Source organism: Rhinolophus sinicus, linkage group LG16, assembly GCF_036562045.2.
Source record: "Rhinolophus sinicus isolate RSC01 linkage group LG16, ASM3656204v1, whole genome shotgun sequence".
Lineage (NCBI taxonomy): Eukaryota > Metazoa > Chordata > Mammalia > Chiroptera > Rhinolophidae > Rhinolophus > Rhinolophus sinicus.
In genome coordinates this window covers 20,948,289-20,975,002 of record NC_133765.1, presented here as the reverse complement: position 1 = coordinate 20,975,002, position 26,714 = coordinate 20,948,289, and the positions used below count along the sequence as shown (strand labels likewise).

Below are 26,714 nucleotides of genomic sequence, written 5' to 3'. Positions count from 1 at the left end.
AGGTAATGGGAGTTAGGGAGGGCAGGGGGACATGAGAAAACTGACAAATCCACATCAGCAGCTGGAAGGATCACGATGGATGCCTCAGAGCCGTGATGGATGTGTAATGTGTCAATATGGTGAGGCTAAAAGACATGTCGCAGAATTCTCTTCCCTGGGTGGGCCACAGGAGAGGTTCTTGTGCAAGGATTGGAGGGCAGAAGCAAAACAGCAGCCGTTTTTGTAACCTACATACGTTGAAGCAGATTGGCATGAGGCAGGGGCAGGTCTGCAACTGCTCTAACTGCCCCACTTTCCTAGGATCAGCCGTTCACTCTTAGGCCAGGTATGTAGCTCGGTGAGGAAGGGCCGCGGCTTCTCCAAGACACCTATGTACACTATCAGGTTAGGCAGCAGCAAGAACACCTGGTTTCAGACGGTCCACATAGGCTCCAGCCTGTGCCTGTGAATTCCAGTATGTTCTTGTCCTACCCCACATTATATCCCTCTGCCTCTCCTGACGGCCTGCTCAGAGTCCAGCTTTCCTAACTGCCTTCGTCTCAGTGACTGGAGGAGGACAGATTTCTCCCAAGCTGGCGCCAACCACAAAAAGGTGTAGTGACCTGCCGACCCAAGGGCCAAACAAAACAAAAAGGAAACCCAGAATCCTACATAAAAACCCAATCATCCGTATCATAGAGGTACTTTGGTCAAAGGGTATCCTGGAACTGGGGCACCCTGGGGACAAAACTGGTGATGGGAATCTGTGGGTGGGTGTGAATCCCCACCACCACCAGAGGGAATCATGTTCTCCCAGGAGCAGGGTTTGGGCCTCAACATCCGGATTGGGATCCTGCTCTAGAACTCAGCTGGGTCAAGAGACACATGTGAGCTGGGCTCCCAGGTGGGGCTGAGCTGGACTGCCATGATGCCCAGATGGGCATCTGCAGCTGGGCCCTGGGTGGCCACCAGGGGGCTCTGAGGCCACATCTAGGAAGGCAGTCCTTACAGAGCTAGGGTGTCTGGGAGGTAGGAAGAATTCAGGGTAGAGGAGTGGAGGTCTCCAAGGTTGCATAGGACGACTCACATGTGCAAGGCAGCCAGCTGTACTTGTAGGAATTATTGGTGCTGTGGCTCCATCTGCTCCACCTTGGGCAGCTGGGGGTACAAAGCTGGGTTAGTGCCACCTGGGACTCGCATTGGGGCTACACTCATGGAGAGGCCCGAGGCTATCATCATGCAGGGTGGGGAGGCTGGAGGTGGCAGGCCTTCGCCTCATGAGGATTTCTATTACTCCTTTGCTGCTCACCAACTGTGTGAGCCACTGTGTGATCCTGTTCAGGCCTCAGTTTTCCCATCTGTATAAGGGGGCTGGATTAGGTGATCATTCAGGTGGCTTCCAGCCTACTAGTAATAATGGTGATGATGGTGGTGCCATTTGCCAAAAGCTCATCATGTCCCAGACTCCACACAAAAAATCATTTAATTGGCCTATCCCCCTTAACCTGCACATGCCCTTGGGGTAGGCTCAGTAGCCATCCCCATTTCATAGGTGAGGTCATAGAGGTTGATACAGCAGGAATAGAGCTGAGCTGGGAAGAGCCCAGCCCAGAATCACACGGATCTGGGCTTGGACCCAGGTTCTGCCGTTTCTAGCTGTGTGACCCCGAGCAAGTCAGTTGCCTTTTCTGTGCCTCTGTTTCCTCTGATGCCACTACACAGGGCTGCCGCAAGGACCAAAGGACGCCCAATGCCTGGCGTGCAGGGTACACACCGTAGACATCAATTCTTGTTCCAGACTAAATGCATCATTATCTATGGCTGGAATTTGAATCACACAGTCCATTTGATTCCATAGCCCTGGCTCTCCGCTCTCTGAAGCAGGAAGTGAAATGCTGTTTGGGTTGAAAATGGATTTCTTGATGGGCTCAGGTCACCCCCTAGAGGATCCAGGTCACCACAGCCACACATTGGGCCTGCCAGGTGCCCAGAAAACTGCCCACCCAGCTCCCCAGCCAGGCTAATATTCTTGTCTCATGTGGCCAGCAGCCTCTGCCACCTCCTCCTGGCAGGCCCAGAAAAACCTGTGCGTGTGTGTGAAGGCTTTAAGGCTTATTTCTTTGTTTGTGGACTCGTGGCACATTGGCTTGATCTCTTCGAAAACAAGCTACACTTTGAGACAAAGACTGGCCTTTGCCTAACACCCCTTTGGGGATAAAAGTGGAAAAGTACCACCCAGCCTAGCCTGTAGTTTAACTCCCTGAGGGTTGGCTATTTCCCTGGAACTGGCTCCAGCCTCCGGCCTGATTCTCAGTGATCAGACTGTTCCAGAGTGAGGCGGGCTGAAGACCTACAGGTTATTTGGACTGTGAGTTGTTTTGGGCCCAGTGTTAAAAAATGGCATCTCTGATGCCTAAGCCTTCTAAAATTGTCCACCCTCCTGGGACACCAGCCAAGTATATGCTTGAAAGCCGTGGGGTATTTTTGAGCAGGTATTTAACTAAATGGGCAGATCTGACTATAGATAATTATAAATATCAGTGGCCGCTTGGAGGAACTTTCGATATTCCCAAATTTGAATTTCTGAAAACCATTGTACAGTAACAGCGCTGAAACTAAGAAAGAGGAACGGAATGCCTTTTTGGAGTGGTATATGAGGCGTCAGATCGAGATTGTGACTCTAAAGTTACCTTTTTACAAAATAAAGTTTCAAAGCTAACTGAGACTGTTAAAAATGTAAAAAGAGACCCGGTGGCTCGGGTGGTTAGAGCTCCATGCTCCTAACTCCAAAGGCTGCCGGTTCGATTCCCACATGGGCCAGTGGGCTCTCAACCACAAGGTTGCCATTTCAATTCCTCGACTCCCGCAACGGATGGTGGGCAGCGCCCCCTGCAACTAAGATTGAACACGGCACCTTGAGCTGAGCTGCCGCTGAGCTCCCAATTGGTTGGAATGCGTCCTCTCATCCACAAGGCTGCCAGTTCAATTCTTTGAGTCCTGCAAGGGATGGTGGGCTGTGCCCCCTGCAACTAGCAACGGCAACTGGACCTGGAGCTGAGCTGCGCCCGCCACAACTAAGATCGAAAAGACAACAACTTGACTTGGAAAAAAGTCCTGGAAGTACACACTGTTCCCCCAATAAAGTCCTGTTCCCCTTCCCCAATAAAATCTTAAAAAAAAAAAAATGTAAAAAGAAAGGAAATGGCGCCTAAAACCTCATGTCCTGTCTCCTCTGCATTACCTTGTCCTTCCCCCACTCCTCCCTTGTCTCAAACTCCACCTCGGTCGGACACCATCTTTTCCTCCTTGCCACCTGCTGAATCTTCTCTCTTCTCCCTCAGAACCTATCAGTTCTTTTCCATTCAAGGTTAAACCCCCTGGGGATCCTAGCAAACCCCACGTCTCCTACATCGCCTGGACCAAAGCTGAGTTACAAGCTATAGTGAAGGAATTTCCCACAGTAACTAAAGATTCTAATAAGTTTGCTAAAGAATTTGATATTATCAGACTGGATTTTCTGATTTATATCAGCTGATTAATATGTTGGTTGGTGAAGTCCAAGCCAGACATTAGATGAAAATTGCTGGATGGGAACATCCTGGAAGGGATTTGGAAAAACAAACCTCGGATTATTGGGAGGAAACCAGGGAACTTGCTAGGAAACTACATCAAGCAATTCCCGAGGTTTTTCCAAAGGTTCTTGATTGGAGCAAAAATTCAGGATTGCTCAAAAAGGCCTGACAAGTCTGTTAATGACCATTATAAGAGATTCCAGGCCGTTTTTAAGGAAAAGTCAGGTCTTCCTTTGGATGCTGGCCACACATGGACGGCTTTTAATTCTTTGTTTGTCAATGGGTTGAATGAAGACCTTGCCCTCCTGGTTAAGAGATCTAGAATGGGATGGAAAAATGCCTACCCTAGACTGGTTAAATTTGGCAGATGAGTTCTCTTATACCCTAGGCAGACCGCCTAGAAGTCAGATTGCCAAGACATTTGATTTTGAACAGAGACAAATGGGAGGTTCTGTGGGAAACCAGAGAACTGCAACTTTTTGCCATTACTGCAAGGAGCAAAGACACTGGAAAAGAGATTGCCGTAAGTTTAAGCGTACAAAACGCTCTGCCTTCTGACCAACCTCTTTCAGGCCTCCCTAAACCCCAGTGACGGGGCTCTGAGGAACTACACGAGTTTTTCCCCATCCTTCCCCTTAATCATCTTGGAGAGACTTCTCTTCAGATTGGGGAGGAAACTATTTCTTCTTATTGCCACCAATGCTACACTCTCAGTGGTCAACCCCACTGTTGGAAACAAATATCTCGGAGTAATGAGACATTTCACATAGAGGGGATTTCAAATAAACCTCAACAGGTTCACATGTCTGAACCTATTCCCTTTTGTCTAGGTCCCTTAAGAGACGAACATTGTTTTCTCCTTAGTTCTTCTGCCCCTACCCATTTATTAGGCAGAGACTTCTTAGAGAAGTATCATGCTGGAATATCCTTTTCTCGAAAAGGAGAAATAATATTAGAGTTTGACGGTAACCATCAGAATCATCAATCAGGTGAATTGCAAGACCTTTCAGCATCTTTCATTTGTGCTCTCTCTGATGGTGCAGTAACTGAATCTGAGAGTACTGATCAGTGGTCCCTATTGGACCAACTACCATCTTTATAGGCAAAATCTCCAACTGATATTGGCAGGATTCACAGTACACTTCCTATCAAGATTCAAATCGATCCTTCAAAGCTTCTGCCTAGAATTAATCAATATTCTATAAGTAAAGAGGCCATCCAAGGTGTGAAGCCTATAGTAGAAGATTACATAACTCAGGGTCTTACTTATCCCTTGCACTAGTCCTTGTAACACTTCCGTTCTACCTGTGAGAAAGCCAAAGGGACGAGGGTGGAGGTTAGTCCAGGACCTCCGAGCAATAAACCACATTGTCATCTCTCTACACCCTATTGTTCCTGACCCTCATACACTGCTGGCATCCATTCCAGCTGGAAGTAAATTCTTTACAGTAATTGATTTATGTAGTGCATTCTTTAGCATCCTGGTTGAGGAAGCTAGCCAATAGCTTTTCGCTTTCACTTGGGAAGGAAAGCAATTTACCTGACTGTGATGCCTCAGGGATTTACTGACAGCTCTTCTTATTTTTCACAGATTCTGAAGACCAATTTGGATGATATAATTTCCCCTAAAGGTTTTACTTTGTTACAATATGTGGATGACTTCTTTGTTCTTCTCAGGTTTTCTCACAGGATGATAGCATGCATTTGTTGACACGATTGGCCTTAAAGGGACCTAAGGTCTTAAAGAGAAATTACAATTTGCCCATACTCAGGTTCACTACTTGGGACGTCTGATATCGAAACAGGGTGTGTGCCTGGATCCAGACAGGCTCCATGGCGTCCTAACTTTTCCGAGGCCCAAGACGAAGCATTAGTTACGAGGTTTTCTTGGACTAGTCGGCTATTGCTGAAATTAGATCCCAAATCTTTCTCTTATGGCAAAACCTCTGTATGTCCTGTTAAGGAGTGGCAGTCCAGACCCAATTTCATGGGAAGAACAGGGTGACATGGATTTCAAGGCCTTGAAGGAGAGTTTAATAAACCCCCCTTCTCTTGGGCATCCTAACTATCTGATTTTCCTTCTTCCTTTTTGTACATGGAAAAAGAAGGAAATGTCCTTGGGGTGCTCACTCGAAAACATAGGGATCAACATAGACCCGTGGGATACTATAGTCAATAACTGGACCCTGTGGCTCGGGGATCCCCTCCTTGCCTCAGAGCTGTTGCTGCCACTGCCCTCCTGGTTAAGGCCACAGAGAAGATTGTTGCAGGATCCCTTCTATCTTGTGCCTCATGCAGTAAAAACTCCCTTGAATTCTTGTCATACCCAGCATCTTTCAGTCAGCTGTCTTGCTTCCTATGAAATGCTTTTATTAACTGCTTCCCATATAACCCTTTTACATTGTAATAATCTCAATCCAGCTACTTTTCTTCCTTCCGAGACCGAGGAAGCCCCTCGTGGTTGCCTGACATTAACAGATCACCTCCTGACTCCTAGAGATGATTTGCAGAAAACTCCTCTTGGTAAAGCTAATTTCTCATGGTTTACCGATGGTTCTTACTTAAGAAATGACCATGGTAAGTACTATGCTGGTTACGCTGTTGTAACTCCTTCTGAAGTCATTGAGGCAGCACCTTTGCCCCTGGCCACTTCGGCACGGCAGGCTGAATTATATGCCCTCACTGGAGCTTGCATTTTAGCAAAGGGTAAAGCTGTCAACATTTATACCGACAGCAGATATGCCTTTGGGGTGGCTCATGACTTTGGAATGCTGTGGAAACAACGTGGTTTCCTTACCTCCAATGGAGATAAAATTAAGGATGGTCTATATGTGCAGAAATTACTGGGTGCTCTACTTTTACCTGATACTTTAGCCATTATTAAGATTCCGGGGAACTCTAAACTGGACTCCCTGGAAGCCAAAGGGAATCACCTGGCTGACATTTCTGCTAAAAATGCTGCCCTTAAAGACATCAGAAATAGTCAGGTCTCTGTCATGGTCCAGAGGGAAGCTTCTCCAGCTGATAACTTAGAAAAACTGTCCAGAAAAGCCCAACAATTAGCTTCTGAAGAAGAAAAACATAACTGGAAATCCAACAATTCCTGGTTTAATAAGGAAAAGAGACCCTGGTTTAGACCATATAATAACCCAGTCCTACCGGAAAGTTTGAAATACCTACTTTTAACCACTGTACATGCGTTGAACCATTGGTCAACTGACAAAATGGTAGCTTTCATGCACCAGTATTGGTGGGGAAATATTAATAAGACTGTGAAATGTGCCTACCTCAGGTGTCCCACCTGTCCTAAGTATAACTCAGGGAAACCTACTCACACTGCCCCTGGACATTTTAAATTGCTAAATGGACCACTTGAGGTTTGGCAACTAGACTTCATACAGCTTCCCCATCTCATGGATACAAGCATGTTCTAGTCATGATATGTGTTTTCTCACTGCACTGAAGCCTTCCCTTGCAGACAAGCTAATGCATCTGCAGTGGCTAAAGTACTGTTAGAGAAGATTATTCCTACCTGGGGAACTCCTCTTGAACTCCACAGTGATCGAGGAACCCATTTCAGTGGTCAGGTGCTAAAGCAAGGCTGTGCTGTTTGGCCAGTTCTGCAACATTTTCACTGCACTCACCATCCCGTCTTCAGGATTGGTTGAACGCACTAATGGTATTATTAAGACGCAATTGGCAAAATTTACAAAAACTCTTCAAATGCCTTGGCCAACAGCATTGCCATTAGTTCTTTCAAATCTCAGATCTACTGCTTTCGGGACACATAAGCTCTCGCCTTTTGAGATAATCACAGGACGCCCTATGCCTCTCTTGATCCACTACTGGTGAAAGGAGACATACTTGAGTATTGTAATGGCTTCATTGATTCTGTCGACAATGATCATGGTTTAGTCAAGCAATCATTTTATCATATACTCCAGGGAAGTGAAAAACTAAAAATTCATGTTTTACAACCTGGAGATTTTGCTTATTGGAAAAGACACCTCAAAAAGGATTCCCTCCAGCTACAGTGGAAGGGCCTTTACCAAGTGCTGTTGACTAACCCCTGTGCTGCTAAACTACAGGGAGTAGACTCTTGGATACACGTGTCACAGCTAAAAAGGGCACCAAACCCTGACTGGAAAAGCACACAGTCTAGTGACCTGAAACTAAAACTGTCAAGATTTAAAGCAGGTGACCCCTAAGGAACTTGACTTCCTGGTCTCTGCCCGCCACATAAGCTGGGTTGTTCTGTTCTAATTCTATCTTTAACTTTGATCTATTTAAGTTCTGCTTCTGATGCCGGTCGACACTGGACACCAGTTGTTTCCTGATCCATGCACTCTTCCCCATGATGGTTAGAGATGACACCCAGAAGACGCACTTCTGACATCGAGGGACTAGAGGCTGAACAGACATCGAGGGACAAAAAGCTGGACACTGGAAAACCTGAGATCAGAAGACCTGACTGTTGATCAATGATGCTTTTAGAGAAAAGATCTTGATCAAGATGTGGGAATGTTGAAAGTGAACTGACATCTTAAGATGCTTAACCATAGAGCTGGGAGGACTGTGGGTGGCGCTGGGCCCCTTGTTGACTCTCTAGTCTTCACTTCCTGTTGAACTCTGTGGTAACCGCCATGGGTAGGGATGCCAGTAAAGCGGGGAGCCATGGTGAGGTGGGCTCCTTTTCCTTTTTCCACGTGGGCTGCCGGAGGGCAGTCCGGCCCCAAGTGTGTTTGCACTCCTTGGTGGTTCCTTTTCTTTTTCTTCCCCCGAATAAATCATTTTCTTTTGGTGGATTATCTGGAGAATTATTTTGGCCAGTTGACAGGACGATGACCTTTCAACAGACAGCTCCCATTTGTGAGGTCAAAGCACCAGACAGGGGTGAGAGCCTGGAGACAGGGCAGTGGTGAGGGCCTGGAGAGGGCTCCCTGAAGAAGGCAAGTCTGAGCAGGGCATACAGACCCAGCTTTGAGCATCATACAGACCAAGGTTTAAATCAGTAGCTGTGTGACCTTGGGCAAGTCACTTCACCTCTCTGGGCGTCAGTTGACTCAATTGTAAAAATGAGAGCTATCTGGAAGGTGCTATTGTGAGGTCGCTATGAGATAATGAATGTGAAGCAGGTGGTGATTCTTATTATGTGAGTCGTTTCCCAACCACCAACGCCCTCCAGACACAGAGAGCCAAATGAAGGTCAAGGGCACAGTAGCTGCTCAGGAAAGTGAGCCAACCAACTCCGTGTGGACCCCCTATCCCCCAGGCTGGCTCTGTATTGAGCTTTTACAACGGACCACACCACTCCTGTCACTATTAATGCTATCATCTCTAACAACAGCAAGGAGAGGGTGAGTGAGCCCATCTCTGGGGAATCTCCATATTCTCACACTCTGAGTCTACCTACAACCCCTCTGAGGCAGGACAGGAGTCCCTGGAAGCCCCTGGGCAGTTCCAGGGGCCTTGAGTGTACATACCATTTGGCCAACCTTCCTCTTGAACCTTTGCTGATGCAGTAGCACCTCAGTTCCTTGGCAATACATTCATCGACCTGGACCATGTCGGAATGTGCCAGGTGGAACAGTGAGGCCACAGGCCCCCACAACCTCAAGCTCATGCGGCTGGCACCCAAGACCACCAGGAAAAGCTCACGACTTTTTGGTTAAAAGGATCTAGGTTATAAATGGAGAAACAAAATATCTTTATCTATACAATGGAGGAATGTCTGTATTTATACAAAGGAATGAAGCACTGACATATGTTACAACATGGATGAACCTTGAAAACATTATGCTCTGTGAAAGAAGCCAGACAGAAAAGGCCACAGTGTATTATCCCACTTATATGAAATGTCCAGAGTAGGCAAATCCATAGAGACAGAAGGGAGATTAGCGGTTGCTCAGGGGCTGGGGACGATAGGAGAATGGAAAGTGACACCTAGTGGGAATGGGTCGTTGTTTTTTTTTGGGGGGGGAACGTTCTGGAGTTGGGTGATGGTTGCCAAACTTGGGGAATATACTGAAAACCACTGAATTTTATACTTTAAAATGGTGTATGTTCGGTATGTGAATTATCTCTCTACTTTTAAAAAGAGAAAAAGGACCTGGGTTGCAGTGCTGGCTCTAGCTGTGTGACGGTGGGCAAGTTCCTTAACCTGCCGGTGCCTCCTTTTCCATCTTCTGTAAAATGGGAACAGTGTCTCCCTTTGGAAGTCACTGGGAGAATTTACTGTGTTAATGAATGTGGAGCACTTGGCACAGTGCCTCCTTGGCAGTGGGTCCTTAGTAATGGACGTGGCCATAGTGGTGGTGGTACAGCACCAGGACGATGTCCACCCTGGCACTAGCCAGGCCACAGCTGGGGGTGTAGAAAGAGAATACTTTCCGGCCACTCCCTGTGCAGCAGGATGTTGAAAGCCAGAAGGCTTGGCCTGGCTGCGTGATTTGGGGCAAGTCAGTTGCCTTCCCTGAGCCTCTGTTTGCTCATCTGCACAATGGGGATGATAACAGTACCCTCCCCCCTGCCACAATGGAAGAAGTGGACCAAAACCCAAGTGTGAAAATGCCAAGTGATGCATAGATGCCTCTGCTGAAAACAGCTGTGGTCATGACTGTAAACCCTGAGACGGGCTGGCCCTGTTTGTTGAACCCACCTCCTCTCCCATATGCTCACCTACTCCTTCAGTTGCTCAACGTCAGCCTCCCTTTCTTCCACGCACAGGCAGATTCTGCTGGCAGAGCTCCAGCCCAGCGGAGCCCAGGGGTCCAGGTGGGAATATGGCCTGTGGGGCTATAGCATGGGGCACCGAAGCTCCAGAGGCCTGGAGCATGAGGCAGGACCCACCTCCTAGGCCTCATCAGGGTGACAGAGTGACCTGAACTCAGGCCAGGATGAGACTACCCACGGCACCACTTCTTTGTTGGGTGTCTCAGGCGAGAAGGTACTCATCTGCTGGAGCTTTGGTTTCCAGCTTCCCAAACCCACTAGATAATGGAACCCCTCATAACCTCCTGTGGATGTCCCCCCAGCCCTGGCCTCCTGCCTGCTCCTTCATTCAGTAACCCCCAAAGCTGGCTGATCCCCTTGCCCCACACCTGGCTCACCTGCCTGGGCACCAAGAAGACACTGTTCTTGAAGAGGACATTGCTGGTGTCTGTGATGGGTCCCCCAGTAGCATCTGGTAGTTGTCCCTGAAGGGCCAACCTGAAACTTCCCAGAGGCCAGGACTAAGGAGCAGGAAGGTGGCAGGTGGGTGCAGGAGAGAAGATGAGTTATACAAGGTGGGTGGTGCTGGTGGTGGAGCTGAGGTTGAGTGGCGGGGTGGGAAGGCAGGAGAACAAGAGAAGATGAGTGAGCTGAGCCTATACCCTTGGTCGCTGAAGAGGGGAGGAGGTAGGGAAGGCAGGGTCCGAGAAGAAATTCAGACAGGAGGGGTCAATGTCATAGTAGACACCAACCGCCCCAGGCTCAGCCATGGCCCAGAGTCCTGAGGGGCCGCCCTCAGAGCTCAGGGAGTAAACATCTGGGCGGGTGGGCCCAGCAGAGCCTGTCTCCCTGAGATCAGCCCGGACACACCCAAGCTGGCTGTGATAAGAAGGGAAGCAGCGGAGCAGGTGGGACAAGAGGCCTTGGGAAGTCAAGCCACTGACTCCAGCTGGCTCAGATGGGGCTGTTTCCCTGCTCAGGCCGCTCCCCTCCCCCCAGGGCATCCACCCTGACCTTCACCTCCGGGTTAGGCTCCATTATTAGATGTGCTGATGGGACTGTACTCTCAGCATCCGTCCGGTTTGTGTGGATGTCTCACCTTCGGGCCAGAAACTGAGTGCAGGCTCCATGTCTGTCTCGTTCTCCATGCTCTCCAGCACCTTGCAGAGAGGAACGGTACCCTTCTAGAGAATGAAGACTTAGATACTAAGAGCGAGAACGTGAGAAGGCCTCATCAGCTCACCGGGAACATATGTGGGGGGTCTGACCCTGGCCTCAGGGGTGATGCTGGGAAAATCAAAGGCCAGGGCAATCTGGGTCAGCCTGGGCCCAGCGGCCATGTGAGTAGCAGGAGTGGCCTCCAGGTCCCCACAGGCCTGAGGCTGGGCCCCGTACCATGCTCATAGCGCCAGTTATGTTAATGTGTGGTGGGGAAGCTGAGACTGAAACATGGCAAGGAAGGGGCAGCTGTGACCCAAAACAATGACAGTGACAATGGTGCCACCCCATTTACTGTGCTTTTCCAACTCATAGGCACTGTAGTAAATGTATGTGATCAATTGTCTCATGTTTAACCTCACAACTGCTTTGCAGGGTTGATATTAGCAACCCATTTCACAGGTGAGAAAATTGTAGCTCAGAGAGGCTGAGTAACCAACCCAAGTCATATAGCAAGGAAGTGACTGAGCTGGGAATCAAATCCAGGCTTTTACTCCAGAGCCCACATGGATAACTACCAAGCGCAGGTAACCTAGTAGTTGAAAAGGGTTGTCATTCCTACTTTACAAGGAAGGGACCAAGTGTTAACAAAGGACATCACATTCCTTGGCTTACAGAATAACTCCAGTAGGTCCCTAGGCTGTGTCCTGGCAAGTGCAATAGACTTGGCTGCAAGAGTTCTGGGTGTGAATCCATCACTGTGTGACCTTGGCTTGGTTAACTTACTTCTCTGAGCCTGTTTCCTCATCTGTCAAATGGGGAGCTGTACCCACCTCATAAAGTTGCCAGAGGATGAAATGAGGTAATGAATGTCAAACTGCTTGGCCTAGTTCCTGGTACATAGTAAGTGCTCAATAAAAGTTGGCTGAAGCAGAGCACTGAGGCAGAATTCACCCAGGAAGCTTCAATAGCCCTGCACTTCCTAAATTCATCCATTATAATTGCCTTGTATATTGAACACTAACTATACGAGGTACCTGCCATTAACTCAGTCTATACACACACACACACACACAGCCTGGGGTGAGGGGTACTATTATCATCTCTATTATACAGATGAGGAAACTGAGGCTCAGAGATCCTTGGGCTCTGAGCTCCGTGTAGGCAGAGAACATGTCTATGTCCTCCTAACTCTGGTCTCCTAATATAGGGCCTGGTACATAATAGGTGCTCAGTCAATATTTTGATGACAGGGTTGGTAAGGGTTGGAGCAGAGAATCAAACTCTTGTCTGTCAGGCTCTTTTCAAAGCCTGCTTTTTAACTGCCACCCTGTGTGCTTGTTCCTTCCCATGTCATGCATGCTTCTGTCTTAGGAGCTGGAAGCTCAAAGTCTAGTGCTCCATAGGGCTAAATAAATAAAGACTGGTGGGCTGAAGGAAGAAATGATATAAGCAGCAGCTTAAGGTAGTCTGGACAGACTCTCTGCCTCCTATGTCACCCTGGCTGTTTCACCAAGTGTAAGGAAGCCATTTTGCCCTCCAGGCTAAAACACAGAACTTTCTGCTCTTAGGAGCCTTCTACAAGTCCTTCTGGGCCAGTACTCGTATTCCAGGAATAAGCCTACACTCCTGCACACTCTGAGCCTTTGTCGAGGCTGTACACCCAGCCTGGAAGGCCTTCCTGCTGCCCTCCACCCCACCCCCACCAGTCCATGAACCTCCTCATCCAGGAAGCCTACCCTGCTTTGAAGCCAAGAACCCTATGGAAGGAGTTTCTCCTGGCCCTAAGGCTGGGTCTGAGGAAGGTGGTGGCTGGAAGGTGTGCCCAGGAACAGGAGGCCTGCAGCATCCCAGACTAATGGGACTTGTAAGACACTTAAGCTCGACTATTTGCTAATAATTTCAGAAATGCAGATTAAAAAAAAAAGTTCCCCCTTAACTACAAAAGTGACATGCACTTATGGTAAAAAAGTTCACACAGAACAAAAACTCCTCCACGGGTGCAGTCCCTCCCCCGAGGGCAGAGGAGTGGCTGTGGTTGAACACAGGGCTCCAGCACTGGGAAAACTAGGCTGAAAACTGCACAGCGCCACTGCTGACCCCAATGGCCTTGGGCAGTGCCCTTGTCCTCACTGAGTCACTGTAAAGTGGGAGAATAGCAGGAACTGCCCCCTCAGGGGTTGTTGGGCAGGTTGAAAGCTGAAGTGTGTGCCTGCACCATGCTTGGCACAGGCCCACATAGAAGACACATTCGATGGTGGGTGGCCATGATTGGTGATATCAGACCCTTCCAGGGCAGCTAGAAAAGTCCTGAGCAGTTTGAGCTCCATTAAGGCTGCTGGATGCACTGATAATACTCACAGCACAGTAACAAGAGCCTGGGGCGGTTCTGTGCTCAGCACCCTTCTTCCCCAGCGTCTGGGTCCTAGAACCAGGAGACGGGGGATATCCTGATCTCAACAGCGCCCTGTGACCCCTGCCCTCGTCCACCCCCATGCTGCAGGCCTGCCCCTTGGAGAGCTTTGCTGAGCCTGGAGGAGCCAGGCCCAACCAGAAGCTGGCTCATTGCCGGTGCTGCGGGCAGCGTCCTCCCCAGGCTGCACCAGCCTTTTTCTCTGTAACCTCCCCAAGTGCCTGTAACTCTCCCTGCAGAGACTGCAGAGGCCTCTCCTGGTAGCTTGGGCAGGGCTGACTCCCTCGCCCTCTTTCTGGCTCTGCAGGGCGCAGCTCGGCTCCAGGGCCAGGGCAGGATGCCCAGGGACAGGTGACTGCAGCGTTGTCGCCTTCATCCTTCAGGCCATCTTAGGGGCTGGGCTCCCACTCACCTGGCCCTTCCCTTCTCAGCCTCGCTTTCTCCACCTGAAAAACAAGGTGCTGGGGTCTGAATCTTTTTAAAGATTCTGAGGACAGTCATGGTCACTATCCCCCAACTGCTCACACACACCCTCGACCCCTACATAATTTTGCACAAAACTTTACCAGCTGCTTCCCCCACTTGATAGATTTGCCATGAATCTGCCTGCTTAAGAATGTCTGCATTTCAGGAGCTACTGTTACTTATAAAAAGCAAGGTGCGAAACAGAATATATACTGTAATCTTATTAAAACATATTAACATTTAATTGTAAATGTATAGAAAAATCTGTAGGATTCTACATAATAAATAGTTCCAGAGCTTATCTTTAGGGAATGTCAGGGGGTGTTCAGGGGCTTCCACTGTGTACCTCAGACATTTTTATGACTGAATTTTTTTTAAACAAGTGTGTGCCACTTTTAGGGATTTTTTTTTTCCCATTTAAAATATGATCCTATAATATTATCACCAACCACTGTCTCCAGACCATTGATCAGAGTGGGAATAAGGACTCAGGCTTCTGAAACGCAATCGACAATGGATTAGCAGTACTAAGACCGTGACTTGACATAACCGTATTCCTACGTGTGAGGTAAGCGACCTATCTAGGCCTCCGTTTATGCTCCAAAATGGGGTTAATGTTAATTCCTACACCTCAAAGGGGTTCTTACTTTGATAAGGAAAAAAAATAATAATGTTTGTTTTTAAAGAAAACAACTCTTGAATGAGGCATTCTCTCAAGGACTGCCTGAGTTTCCAGTGGAGGTGCTAAGTCTCGGAACTGCGCTCATTGGTCCTGGCCAACTTCTTTCTAGCTGCTGGGTCTCGGGCTGGACCCCCGAAAGGTCCCCGTAGGGCCAAGAGTCCAAAGGACAAATGTAACTGATGGAATCTAGCCTGGATTCTTGCGTCTGGCACCAGTTCAGCAATGGGGATATAAAAAACCCAGACATCACCTCATTGCTGCTTCATCAAAAAAGGAGACTTTCTCCCTGCACATCCCTGCAGAGGACAAATTCCTGCTGGCGATGTGGCCTGGGAGGGAGCAGGAAGAGCGGGGGGAATGTGGGGAGCTCTCCCAGTTCTGGGCCCTGGGAGCAACCCAGGTTATTATGTTAGCCCGGGGACTGACCCCTTGGTAACCATGACAACTTCACTCCTGGGGACTGTGTGGGTAGCTGACTAGAATAAGCCCCTCCACCCCTCCACATACCCTGTGAGGAGGTACTGGCATCCGCTTCTAACGAGCTACAGTCAGGATTTGCTGCTAGTCTGACTAACTCCAGAGTCAGTGCTCTCAGCTTCCAGGGAGTCAAGAAGCCCGTGGCCTAAGCACAGCTCTCTCCTCAAATGCCATGTGCCACCATGGGCAGATCTGAGACCCTTCCTGGGTACTTCAGTATCCCCCTCAGGGATTTTTCAGAGGAAAATTCCAGGCCATCGAACCTTTTCCTCCAGGACAGCTCTGCCATGAGTTTATGTGAGGGGCTTTCCTGGATGATTTGGTCTGATGGCCTCAGAAAGAAAATTAAAACAAGACAAACAACTCCTTAGACAGGACCAGACAGTCTCCAAGGGCTGTATCAGAAAGGTTCCCTTTGACTCAGATACACAGTGTGCTCTTTCTAGAGGCCAATCCTGCCCCACCGGCTCCCCTGGCCCTGCCTGCTCCATGTATGTGGCTCAGGGGCCTCATGGCCTCCTACTTCCTGCTCACCGCTGAGCTGGGATCACACAGTTTACCTGGAGACACAGGGACGCCCCCTAACCCACCCTCGGAACCACCTTGGCCACAAAATACCCATCGCCAGTCCAGCCCCCATTTCTGACACTGTCTTGCAGGGCCCTGGACAGCCCCAGGTGCGGGGGCTCGACTGGGCCTGAAAGGGGAAGAAGACTCTTGTTTATTGTCACCTGCTAGTGTGACACAGGGATTTACCTCCAAAAACTCAGGTCTGACTCTCCTGAGTTATGGATAAAGAGACTGAGACGCGGGGGTGAGGACTGGCCTGGGGGGCGTGGGGAGTCCTGCCCAAGGCCATGGGGCTGCAAAGCTGGGCTTCTCCATCACCGCCATCACCCACCCTGTCCTACCTCTCTCTTATTTGCCTGGCCTGGTTGTCAAGGTCCCTGTTCAGACACACAGGAGACTCAGTTCCAACGTGAAAGATACCATTATAGGATCGTATTTTAAGTGGGAAAATCAGAAGTATGGATATCAGTGATGACACCTTCAAGATCATTCCCAAATGGGGAAACTGAGGCCCATAGAGATGCCATAATCTACTCCAGGCTGCCCAGCCCATCTATGGGAGGGCTGGGATAGGACATCATCCTTCTTCTCAATGTACAACCTGCCCCGTGATCCCAGGTGTCCAGGAAAGCCCAGCAGGTCTGAGAAAACATGACTGTCTGCAAGTGGGAGCCAGGAAAAAAGGGACAAGGGGTGGTTGCAGGCAGTTTTGCTGGACAGAGACCTGAGTGCGCCATGAAAAGGTGCTGTGGCTCTGGAGGGGGGACTAGCACCTCACAGGGGAAGCATCTCCGCAGTCCATGCCCTCTGCTCACCATGGCAGCGGGGATGCTGTGGCGGTGGCTGCAGCCCTGGCTGAGTCCCCAGCACGGCTTGCAGTTCTGTAGAGGGAGGGATGTGGGAGGAGATGCTGATCGGGCTCAGCACGGTCCAGCTCCAGCCGCAGTGAGAGCAGAATGCCCTGAAAAATCTGCCGGGGGTGGCCTGGTCACCTTACGCTGCAGCTGGGCAGAAGGAGAGGGCAGGAGGGGGCTTAAGTTCCCTGCCTGGTCAGGCCTACAGGCCCAGGGGTCATGCCTTTAGTGGCTGGGCCTGGAGAAAGCTGCAGAAAGGGGGCCTGAGGCTGCATGGAGGAGAAGCTTCTTCAGGCCCTGGGGCTGAGTCTGAAAAGGCCCTGCTAGGAAGGGGCATCCAGATCTTGCCATGGGGGAGGGGATGGTCTGGGGCAGGGACAGGGGAGCTGCAGCCCTGCCATAATTCACGATGTGACAAGATAGCTGAAGAGGCACTTGATGGATGATGATCGTGATATTAATGAGAGCAGTAAGGACAATAATGGTTCCCGCAACCAGATGAAGGAGGCATTATTTCCCCCTATTTTACAGATGAGGTCACTGAGGCCCAGAATGACATGACCTGCACGGCTGACTTGCTCCATCCTAGTCCTGGAGACACTTGTGTGCCCCTCCTCCCTGGCTCTGAGCTCCGGGTGGGAGGAGGCTTTGTCTGTCTTGGTCCCTGCGTCCTCTGCCAGGTGCCTTAAACGCAATCTGCACTCAGTACATAAGATGAGTGGATGCATGAAGCCAGCGCCACTGGGGGTAGAAAGGGGACACCCAATGCTCCCACCCTTCTCCACGTAAGCAGAGACACATCCTTGCATCTGTATATGGCAAAACCCCTGGTCTGATCTGAGCTTCACAGTATCCCAAGAGGTGGCCAAGGCCTGGAAAATCATCCCCATTTCACAGATGAGAAAACTGAGATGCAGGGAGGTTATGTGCCTTGCTTGGGGCCCCTCAGCCAGCCAGTGGTGGGCCACTGGGACCAGGGCCCTTTGCCTCCTCATGGAGCCCTCTGGGAGAGGCTGGACTTACTGCCAGGAATAAACAATGCCAGCGATAGCTAGCATTTAGGGAGCACTTATGATATGCCCAGCATGTAGCATCTCATCTAATCCTCCTAACAACGTTTTTTGTTTTTTTTTAACAATTCAATCACTTAACATGTATGATTCAATGGTTTTAAGTATATTCAGAGTTGTGCAACCATCACTGCAATTAATTTTAGAACACTTTCATGCCCCCAAAACGAAACCCTGTACTCTTTAACTAGCATCCCTCAATCCCTTCATCTCTCCACCTCTAGATAACTACTAATCAACCTTCTTCTCTATAGATTCACCTATTCTGCATATTTCGTATAAATGGAGTCATATAATATCCATCACCCATTTATTACACCCATTTCTCACATGGCAGTAACTGAGGCTTAAACAGGTGTAAACCTTACCGAGAGCCCTCAATGAACCAATGATGGGTAGTATTGAAATCCAGGCTCGCATGACCCCAGCGATTCTGTTCTTTGTCACTAACTCCTCCAGACAGTGAATCTTGGAGCTCAGTAACTACCCCCCTCCTCCCCTCCCTTCTTCCTGAACCCAGGGCCCCACCCCAAGTTCCTCTGTCACACTCAGGGGTTCTGCTACCGTGTTTCCCCAAAAATAAGACCTAGTCGGACAATCAGCTCTAATGCGTCTTTTGAAGCAAACATTAATATAAGACCGGGTATATTATATTATTTATATCATATCATATCATATCACACCGAATCTTATATTATACTAAAATAAGACTAGGTCTTATGTTAATTTTTGCTCCAAAAGACACATTAGAGCTGATTGTCCAGCTAGGTCTTATTTTTGAGAAAACACGGTAGGGAAATCCCAGGCCCCGGGACCCTATCTCCAATTCTCTCTCCTGACCCCTGCTTTCAATCCTTCAGGCTTCAGCTATGCCATCTCCTTTGGGAAACTCTCCCTGATTGCTCACCCTTCCTGGTACTTCCACTGCCCATGTGCATTTGTCCATAGAAGACCAGGCAGCCTGGCTCCCTCTGGGGAGGTATTTGGGGTCACCCAGTGAAACAAGGCAGGGTGGGGACTAGGGCCAGATCCCCAATTCCCACACCAATGTTCTTCCTCTTGGCCTATTCCGAACAGGAAGCCCTCCTCTCCTCTACCCTCACCCCATCCTGAAAGTGGTGCCATCAGGCCATGGGGAAGAGGGTGAAACTGAGGCTCAGAGAGGCTAGTGATTTGGCGAAAGCCACAGGCACTGAACCGAGACTCACCGCTGACTCCCCAACTTGCCCCTCACCACACGCTGGGTCAACAGCCCCATCCGTGGCCCCCACAGTCCCTGGGCTTGCCCCTCTATCAGTTCTTAGAAAATTGGCTCTTTACTTGTTGGTGATGAGGGAAACTGGGGCCCTGTCTTCTTTGAGGCTGTATCTCCACTGCAGGCCCAGGTCTGGCACAGGTCTCAGGAAACGTTTGTTGAATGGATGATGAAAGAAGGCAAGGAAGAGAGGAATGAAGTCTGGGGTGGGGTGGGTGGTTCAACCACCTGCCCCAAATCACATGATGCCACTCTAGCGTCACAGGGTCTTACACCAGTTCTTTTGACTCCTAAATCCAGAACTCTTTTGACATTTTGGGGTCTTACGCCTCTTGGATATTCACCCACACAAGGTGGGTGAGGTGCCCTGCTGGGAAGTGGCAGTGCTGACATTCAGCCTTGGATTGGTCTGACCTCAGAGGTAAGCCCTGAACCATTAGGGAGTAGCCTCTCCCAGCAGTTACTGCTGACTGTTTGAAGGTGGCTGCTCCCCTTCACCTGTGCAGGACATCTGTCCTTGGAAGCCTCCCACTGGGATATTCTGAGTGAACTGGCAGAAACACATTCATGACAGAGTCTCAGGGGATGCACAGTTTGCCAAACCTCAGCTTGTCTCTTCATCTGCAAGCATAAAATATTAAAGCTGGAAGGTGCCCTCGCTATTGGGATTATCTAGTCTCCATATTTTAGGGGGCGGGACCGAGGCCCAGAGATACAGGGAACTCGGTCCAAGTCACAGGTAATTATGAACAAACCTAAGACTCGGGACATCATGTCAATGGTCCCCAAAATCGAAGAACATCAGCTCAAGAAACAATGTTCAGAGCCTTCCAGTCTAAGCATCTCATTTTACAGAAGGGGAAACTGAGACTCAGGGAAGACTTGGGTCTTCCTAAGAATAATATACAAGCAGGCAGAGCCTGCACCATCAATGGACCACAAAGTTCCAGTTTTTTACTGGCTGGAGTGAACTGCTCTGTGATTCTGGGCCTCCAATGCCTCATCAGTAAACGGGATGATAAGAACAGTACCCACCAGACAGGGCTGTACTGAGGTGGAAATAACACACGTGATGGGCTTCACACAAGGCCGGGCCCATGGTAAGTGCTCAATAAATCTGAGCTACTACTGTCACTTGTTACTTTCGTGGCCATATCTCTTGTCTGTCACCACCCCAGGCTGTGGGGCGCCTGGTCCACCAGGAAGGGGCTGGTCCCCACCCTCCAAGATTCTCCAGCCTCAGGAATGCTATTGCAGCAAAGGAAGGAGCAGCCCCATGGACTAGCCGGTTCCAGCTCTGATTTCTCAGTGCCTGCCTAGGGATGGAATTTCTGAAAATGCTGGAGGGAATCCTAATTTTCGCAGTTGGAAAGTGTCCTGGGAGAGTCCGCATTTTACAGATGCGGAAACTGAGGTCTGGGAAGGGGGAGGTTACACTCAGAAGCACACAGGGAAACAGGCCCAGGGCTTGATGCACTGGTGTCCTCGCTTGTGCACGGACGCCCTGGGACGTTCCCCTTCCCCTCTAAGCGCTACCGTCGTCGGGGCGTTACTCACGACGAGGGAAGCGTTGGCAGTCAAAGCGCCGCCACCTTTCAGCGGTTCTCGGAGGTGCCTCTGACCCGACGCCACGACTACCAAGACCGCCGGGAGGTTGGGTCCCCGCTGCGGGAGACGCGGGCTTCTCCCAGCCCCGGCCTTCGGAGGAGCGATCGGAGCGTTCGGGCGTTTCCGGCGCCGGGGGGGCGGGGCTGACCGTGTCGCAGGCGTGCCCGCCGCCGCCTGCAGAGGGTGCGAATCTGTCAAATCGGAGAACCCGCCTACTATCCCAGAAGTAGAGAAACAGGTTCTGTAGTCTCGGCCTCTGTTTCATCCTCTGGAAAATGGGTTTGATGACAAGTCTTGTGAGGCTGCAAGAGGACCCAGATAAGTCTGTGAAAGGAACTAGAAGACATATTGGTAAATAAGCAAGTTTCTTAACTTGCCTCAGTTTGTTCATCTGTAAATAGGGATAATTGTACCTTCCTTCTTTGTGTATATTGTGAGAATTGCAAACTATGGGGAAAATACATATAAAGAGCCTGGCACCTTGTAAGCACCCAGGAAACAGCAATGATTGTGATAACGGGCAAAGTGCCCTACCAAGCCAGGAAATAATGTCTAAGTCTTGGTTCCTGCCCTCAAGGAGCTCCAGCCACAGAATCAGAAGCAAGAGAGCTGCGAGCTGTAGTGAAAGCACTGGCTAGGAGTCCGACTTGTCACTGACCACTGGGGCCTCAACTTCCTCCTCTGTACAACTGATGGCTTCTAAGGCCCTTTAGCCTGGCTTCCTTCAACACTGCTTGTAAAATGCAGCCCAAGATGATTTATAATTATATGTATAAGGTAGACTAGAGTCTACAGGAAATCACCACCGATCGGCATTTATTCATTTAACAAACTTCACTGAGCTAATACTCTGGTACCAGGCCCTAGAGATTCAACATTGAATAAGAGACAGCTCTTGACTTTACGGATCTCAAAGTCCAGTTAGGAGACAGATAGTCCCTTAGAACGCAGTGTTAGGGCCACAATGAGGGAAAGGCAGGGGACTGTGGAGGCCAAAAGAAGATGCTATCAAAACGCTGGGGATCAGGGAAAGCTTCCTGAAGGAGACGGTAACATGGCATAGCTGAAGGATAAAGAGAAGTTCTGTGACGGGTGGGCCAGTGAATACTGGGGTGGGGAAAAGAATTTCAGACAAGAAGCTCAGGGTGTGAGCAAATATGGCAGAATCAAGAATTTCCGCAAAACTGATGTAGTTCAGTTTTTAATGTTTGCTTCATAAATAGAGTAGGGGGAGGGAGGCTGCCTCCCCTTTACTATAAATCAGATTCAAGTCCTGCAAAAGTAGGACACCTCTAAGGAGGGGGAGGAGGATGAAGGAGGGTGAGAAAGGATAAGGAGAACAGAAGTATTAGGGGAAAGAAGGAGGGATGTGATAGGGGAGGAAGGAACAGAGAGGGGAAAGGGAAAGAAGTGGGGAAAGAAGAGGGCAAAGGAGGGAGACACGGAGAACACGGGGCACGATGAACACTAAAGGGGAGGAGAAACACGGAGAAAGAGAAATGCTCGGGACTTTATGTATACATAAAAATAACTGCTGAACTCAAAAAGGAAATACTAGGAGTGGGGTGAGTTTGCAGGCAATGGAGTGGGTAGGGCTTGAGCCTCAGCAAAGGAGCTGCACAGCTCCAGCTGGGAGGCTCCAAGCCTGAGGGCGGGCGCCACACTTTCAAGGCCTCTTTCGCAGTCATCCTGCCAGGCCTCCCTCAAGGGCTCAGCAGGCCGGGAACTGTCCAGGTACCTGGTGCTGAAATGTCTGGGGTGATCCTCTGCCTCTCCAAGGGGGCACAGTCCTTTGACAACTAGTTGTTAAGCACCTACTGTCTGCCAGCCATTGTTCCAAGCGCTGGGAAAAATGGCAGTGAATAAAACAGACAAAAAAGTCCCCACTCTTATGAGAGGAGACAAGATATAATTTCCCATGTTAGAAAAGGTCAAGTTCTACGGAGAAAAATCAATCCAGAGAAGAATGAGTTTAGCACATGCACCCCAAACAGCAGTCACATGCTGTTGCCCAGAGAGGTGATACAATGGTGCAGAATTCCCAGGCAGGGAAGTGAGCCCCCGTGTAAAGGAGGTGCCGACCTTGGGTCACAGTCACAGGGACTCTCAGCTGAGCAACCTGTCAGAAGCCAAACCTCAACCTCAGCCAGCTGCCTGTTCCCTCTCTGGGGGTCTCTCAGTCCTCTACGCTAAAGGGATCTAGACTTCTATTGTGTCAGAGAGATGGGTTTCTACCCTGTGTGTCCAGTACCAGCTTAGGCCTGGATGATTTGAAACACTGGGTTCACCTCTGCTCTGCCACCAGTTCAACTGAGGGTAATTCACATCCTCACTCTGGCCTCAGTTTACTCATTTATAAAATAGGGACAATGACCCTTGCCGAGTGGACCACGTTTGAGGTGGTACAAAGCAGACAGTGGTGGCTGAATTCTCTCTGCTGTACACACGGAAGGGATTCTCCCTCACTAGGGTCTCATTCCTCAGCGTTCTCAGTGCTCACCACCGGGGCTCGTCCTGTAGATGCTGAATGAAGTGAGTGACAACAGTGTTTGGCTGGTTTTCCCAGGAGCTGTACTGCTTCATCCTTCACACTGCAGTCCTATTCCTGAAGAGCACGCACCCTGGGGTCCACAGGAGCCCAGATGGCAGCCCAGGGGGACAGCAGGGACGAGGCCCAGTTCTTGAGTGGTCCTTCAGTGTGGGTCACCCGGATGGCACTGGGGGGCAAAAAGTGCCTGTGGTCAATATAGTTTGGGGAACACGGCACACTAAACTCACCTTTGGGAGATTCCCCCACACTCATGGCCAAGTCCGGGCTCCAAGAGCTGCTCCGGGAGCCCTGTTTCACCATGAAACCCCCTCTTTTCCTCTCCTTTTAGGATGAACACATCATCATCCTGAAGAAGGTGCCTTGGAAAACACTAGACTAGGATTTGGGAAGGACTGGAGAATCCTTGTCCCAGGGAGACAATTTTAGAGGTTTATGCAGTTCTGTAACCTAGTGTGTACTGTGTGCTTCTTACATAGCAGGTGCTCAGTAAACATGTGACAGATGAACGAACATGCTGTTCTACTCACTTTTTAATGGTAAGAATTGAGGGGAGGAAGGTAAAAGTGATTCAAGACCAAAGGACTCACAGCAGACTCATTTTTAGTTCTCTCTAGACCACAAGTGTGATGGGAGAACTGATGGAATTTATTCATCCATCCATTCATTCCTTTATTCACCCAGTGACAACACAGAGTGGTAAGTGTGATGCAGTGGATTAGCACTGGAGACCACGGAGGGGAAAATTAACTAAATATGGAGGGTAAAGGAGGCCAGGATGGCTTCCTGGAGGTGACCTGAAGGGCCCTTTGAGGGACTGACCTCAGGGCTCCCACCTTCATGTCATTTTCCCAGCCACAGGAATCATGCTTAGGACTTCTTGCTTGGAACTCACAGGAAGCTGTGACCCCATGGTTGTGGCCCCCTGGGCTTGACAGAATCCATCTTGGCCCTCTCCTCTTTTACCTGGCACCTCCCAACATTCCTCTGGCTGAGCTGCCTGTCAGCCTTCTCACACCCAGAGAATGGCTCTGCTTTATGCAGATGACTGAAAAGGCCCAAAGGAACAAGACTCTAATGGCAAAATTCCAAGCAAAACGACAAGTAAATGGGGACCCATGTGAAAGCAAGGGGGCCCTGCGCAAGTCTCCTTTCCCACAAAGTGCCGTTCTCAGAAGCCCCAGACTAGACACTCACCTCCATCCTCCCAGCACCAACTGCAAACCAGCCTCTCTGCCCCCTGCAAGCTGGAGCATGCCTGGATCTTTAAACGGGAAGAAAACTGCTTCATCATGTTCTGCTTCTCTATGCAAAACCAGAAACCCCCTCCCCCTCCTCCTTCTTCCCCTGCGCACTCTCCTTCCAGCAAAACGTGGTTAAAGGGACAGCACCGCCACTTCCCCTGCGCTGAGGGTCTGCTTAGAACTCGGGTGCTGGGAATGAGGTGGAGGGCAAACAGAAAAGAACTGGCACAGGTCTTTCCTGGGAGATAGTCTGTCCCCATCTTGGGGATCCCACAGAAGGAAAACCAGTGTAAACTGGAAACGTACATAGGAGGGGTTGAGATAACTGCCTGAGGGGGGCTCAGATCTGGGAGAGGAGTCTACACTATTCTCCTACCCAGCATCCGGCATCCCCAGGGGTCCTTTCAGCTCCCAGCGGATGAGCGGGACTGTCCAGGTTTGTGTGTGGGAGAACTTCACAGAGAACAAGGGACCAGACCCCTAGCAAAAAGTTGAGGGGCTGGGTCTTTGGCTCCCTGCATGACCCTGCCAGATCATTTACCCACTCCCTCCTCAGTCCCCCATCTGTTTAGCCCTAAGGTCAAGCAAGGGGGAGGTGCACACCTCCTTTTCTTCCTCCTCAAGGAAAAAGCAGAGGTTAACCCCTTTCTCCCTGAAAAGGAGCAGGCCGTGTCCCGGGGCTGAAGCACCATCCGCAGTACCACTCCCACTCCCAAGGCATTTGAAATGAGCCAAAACCAAGAAAAAGACAAATAACACCAGCAGTTGCAGAGCCCCCCCAGATTTCAAGGACCCCTTTTAATACATGATCCCCCAATAGGCCTTATGGGGGCAGAAAAGGATGCCTATCGTGGCACCCACTTATCTATTGTGGGGGTGTGGAGAGAGATGCCAAGTTGAAGTTGAGGAGATGGGGAGGAGAAAGGGAGAAAGATGTATTTCCGAGTTGTAGTAAAGCAGCTGCCATATTCACAGGCAGCACGTGGTCCCCTCCCCCAATTTAGCCAAAGGACACCCCCCCACCCACTCACAAAGCTAAAGCTGCTTGGGGAGCTAGGTAGGGGTCTCAAGTTGCAGTCTGTCCTAGGGCTAGGGCACCTTTTTGTATAGATGGGAAAACTGAGATGGGTGCATAACTTGTCCAAGGTCACTGGCCAGCAAACTGTGGAAACGACCTCCGTGTGCAGACCCTGGCCTGAACGACTACTAGCACACCTGTCACTCCCCCCCAACCCCACACACGTGCCAGCTCTCCCAACTTCATGCCCAGTGCCTCGCAGCATCCCCCCTCTGGGTTTTCTGACCCTGTGTATGCAGAGGACTCTCTGTCCCCTTCCCTAAGGGTCCCTCCTGCTGTGGCTGGCTGCAGGGTCTCCCACTTCCTATCCTGCGGAGACCACTGTGTCCCCCCATCTGCGCTTCCCTCTCTCCATCCTCTGCAGCGTCTCCCATACCCCCAATTCAGGGTAGCCTTGCCGCCCTCCCCAATTCCTGGTCCCGTTCCCCTATTCCGGAGCTGCAAGCAGAGTTTCTTGAGCCCTCTCCTGGTGGCCCCTCTAGCTATTAGGGGAACAGTGTACCTCCGTGCAGAAGTCCTCCAATTCTAACCTCTGTAGCATCCACCATGCCTCCATTCAGGATTGCCTTGCTCCCTCCCCTATTCTCTGGCGGCTGCAGACACTCTGCATCCCCTATCCTGAGCGCCTCTAATTATTAGGAAAATCGTGTGACCCGATCTCATGCAGGGGTCCCCTCATCCTACTAACTACAGTCTTCCATCGCTCCATCCCGAAAGCACCGTGCCCTTGTTCCCATCAGCTCTTCTCGTCTTCTCCCAATTTCAGGTCCCTTCTCTTTTTCCGACTACAGTAGCAGGTTTTTACAAGCCGCACCCCGGGGTCCCCACCAGTCCACTCTGGGAGTCCCCTACCTCCTGACCTGACCTGGGGGGGCGCGCGGCTCTTCTGACGCCGCGCGGATTCCCCTTCACTCCTTGGCCCCTCCTGCCCCGCCCTTCTCACTGCGGCGGAGCAGACCGGCCCCGGGGCGCGGGGGAGGAGGCGGAGAGGGCGGGGCCCCCCTCCGCCACCCCCCCAACTGCCGAGGGG

General features: G+C 50.2%; 2 long non-coding RNA genes across 4 annotated transcripts; one reads left to right on the top strand and one right to left on the bottom strand.

Annotated features, from left to right (window-relative positions):
* Positions 1 to 5,989: 5,989 nt before the first annotated feature.
* On the top strand, positions 5,990 to 7,955 carry LOC141569142 (uncharacterized). The gene is made up of 2 exons (XR_012492560.1): positions 5,990 to 6,128; positions 7,843 to 7,955. It is a non-coding gene; the product is annotated as an uncharacterized LOC141569142 (long non-coding RNA).
* A 4,001-nt stretch (positions 7,956 to 11,956) lies between these two features.
* LOC109453418 (uncharacterized) lies at positions 11,957 to 26,604 on the bottom strand. 3 transcript variants are annotated; one of them, XR_012492558.1, is made up of 4 exons: positions 24,560 to 26,604; positions 20,764 to 21,150; positions 14,246 to 14,279; positions 11,957 to 13,845 (listed from the first exon to the last, which is right to left on the bottom strand). It is a non-coding gene; the product is annotated as an uncharacterized LOC109453418 (long non-coding RNA). The 3 variants fall into 3 exon arrangements; XR_002138286.2 differs by having other exon boundaries at positions 20,764 to 21,116; XR_012492559.1 differs by lacking the exons at positions 11,957 to 13,845; positions 14,246 to 14,279 and adding exons at positions 15,526 to 17,031; positions 23,315 to 23,531.
* Between the last annotated feature and the right edge of the window lie 110 nt (positions 26,605 to 26,714).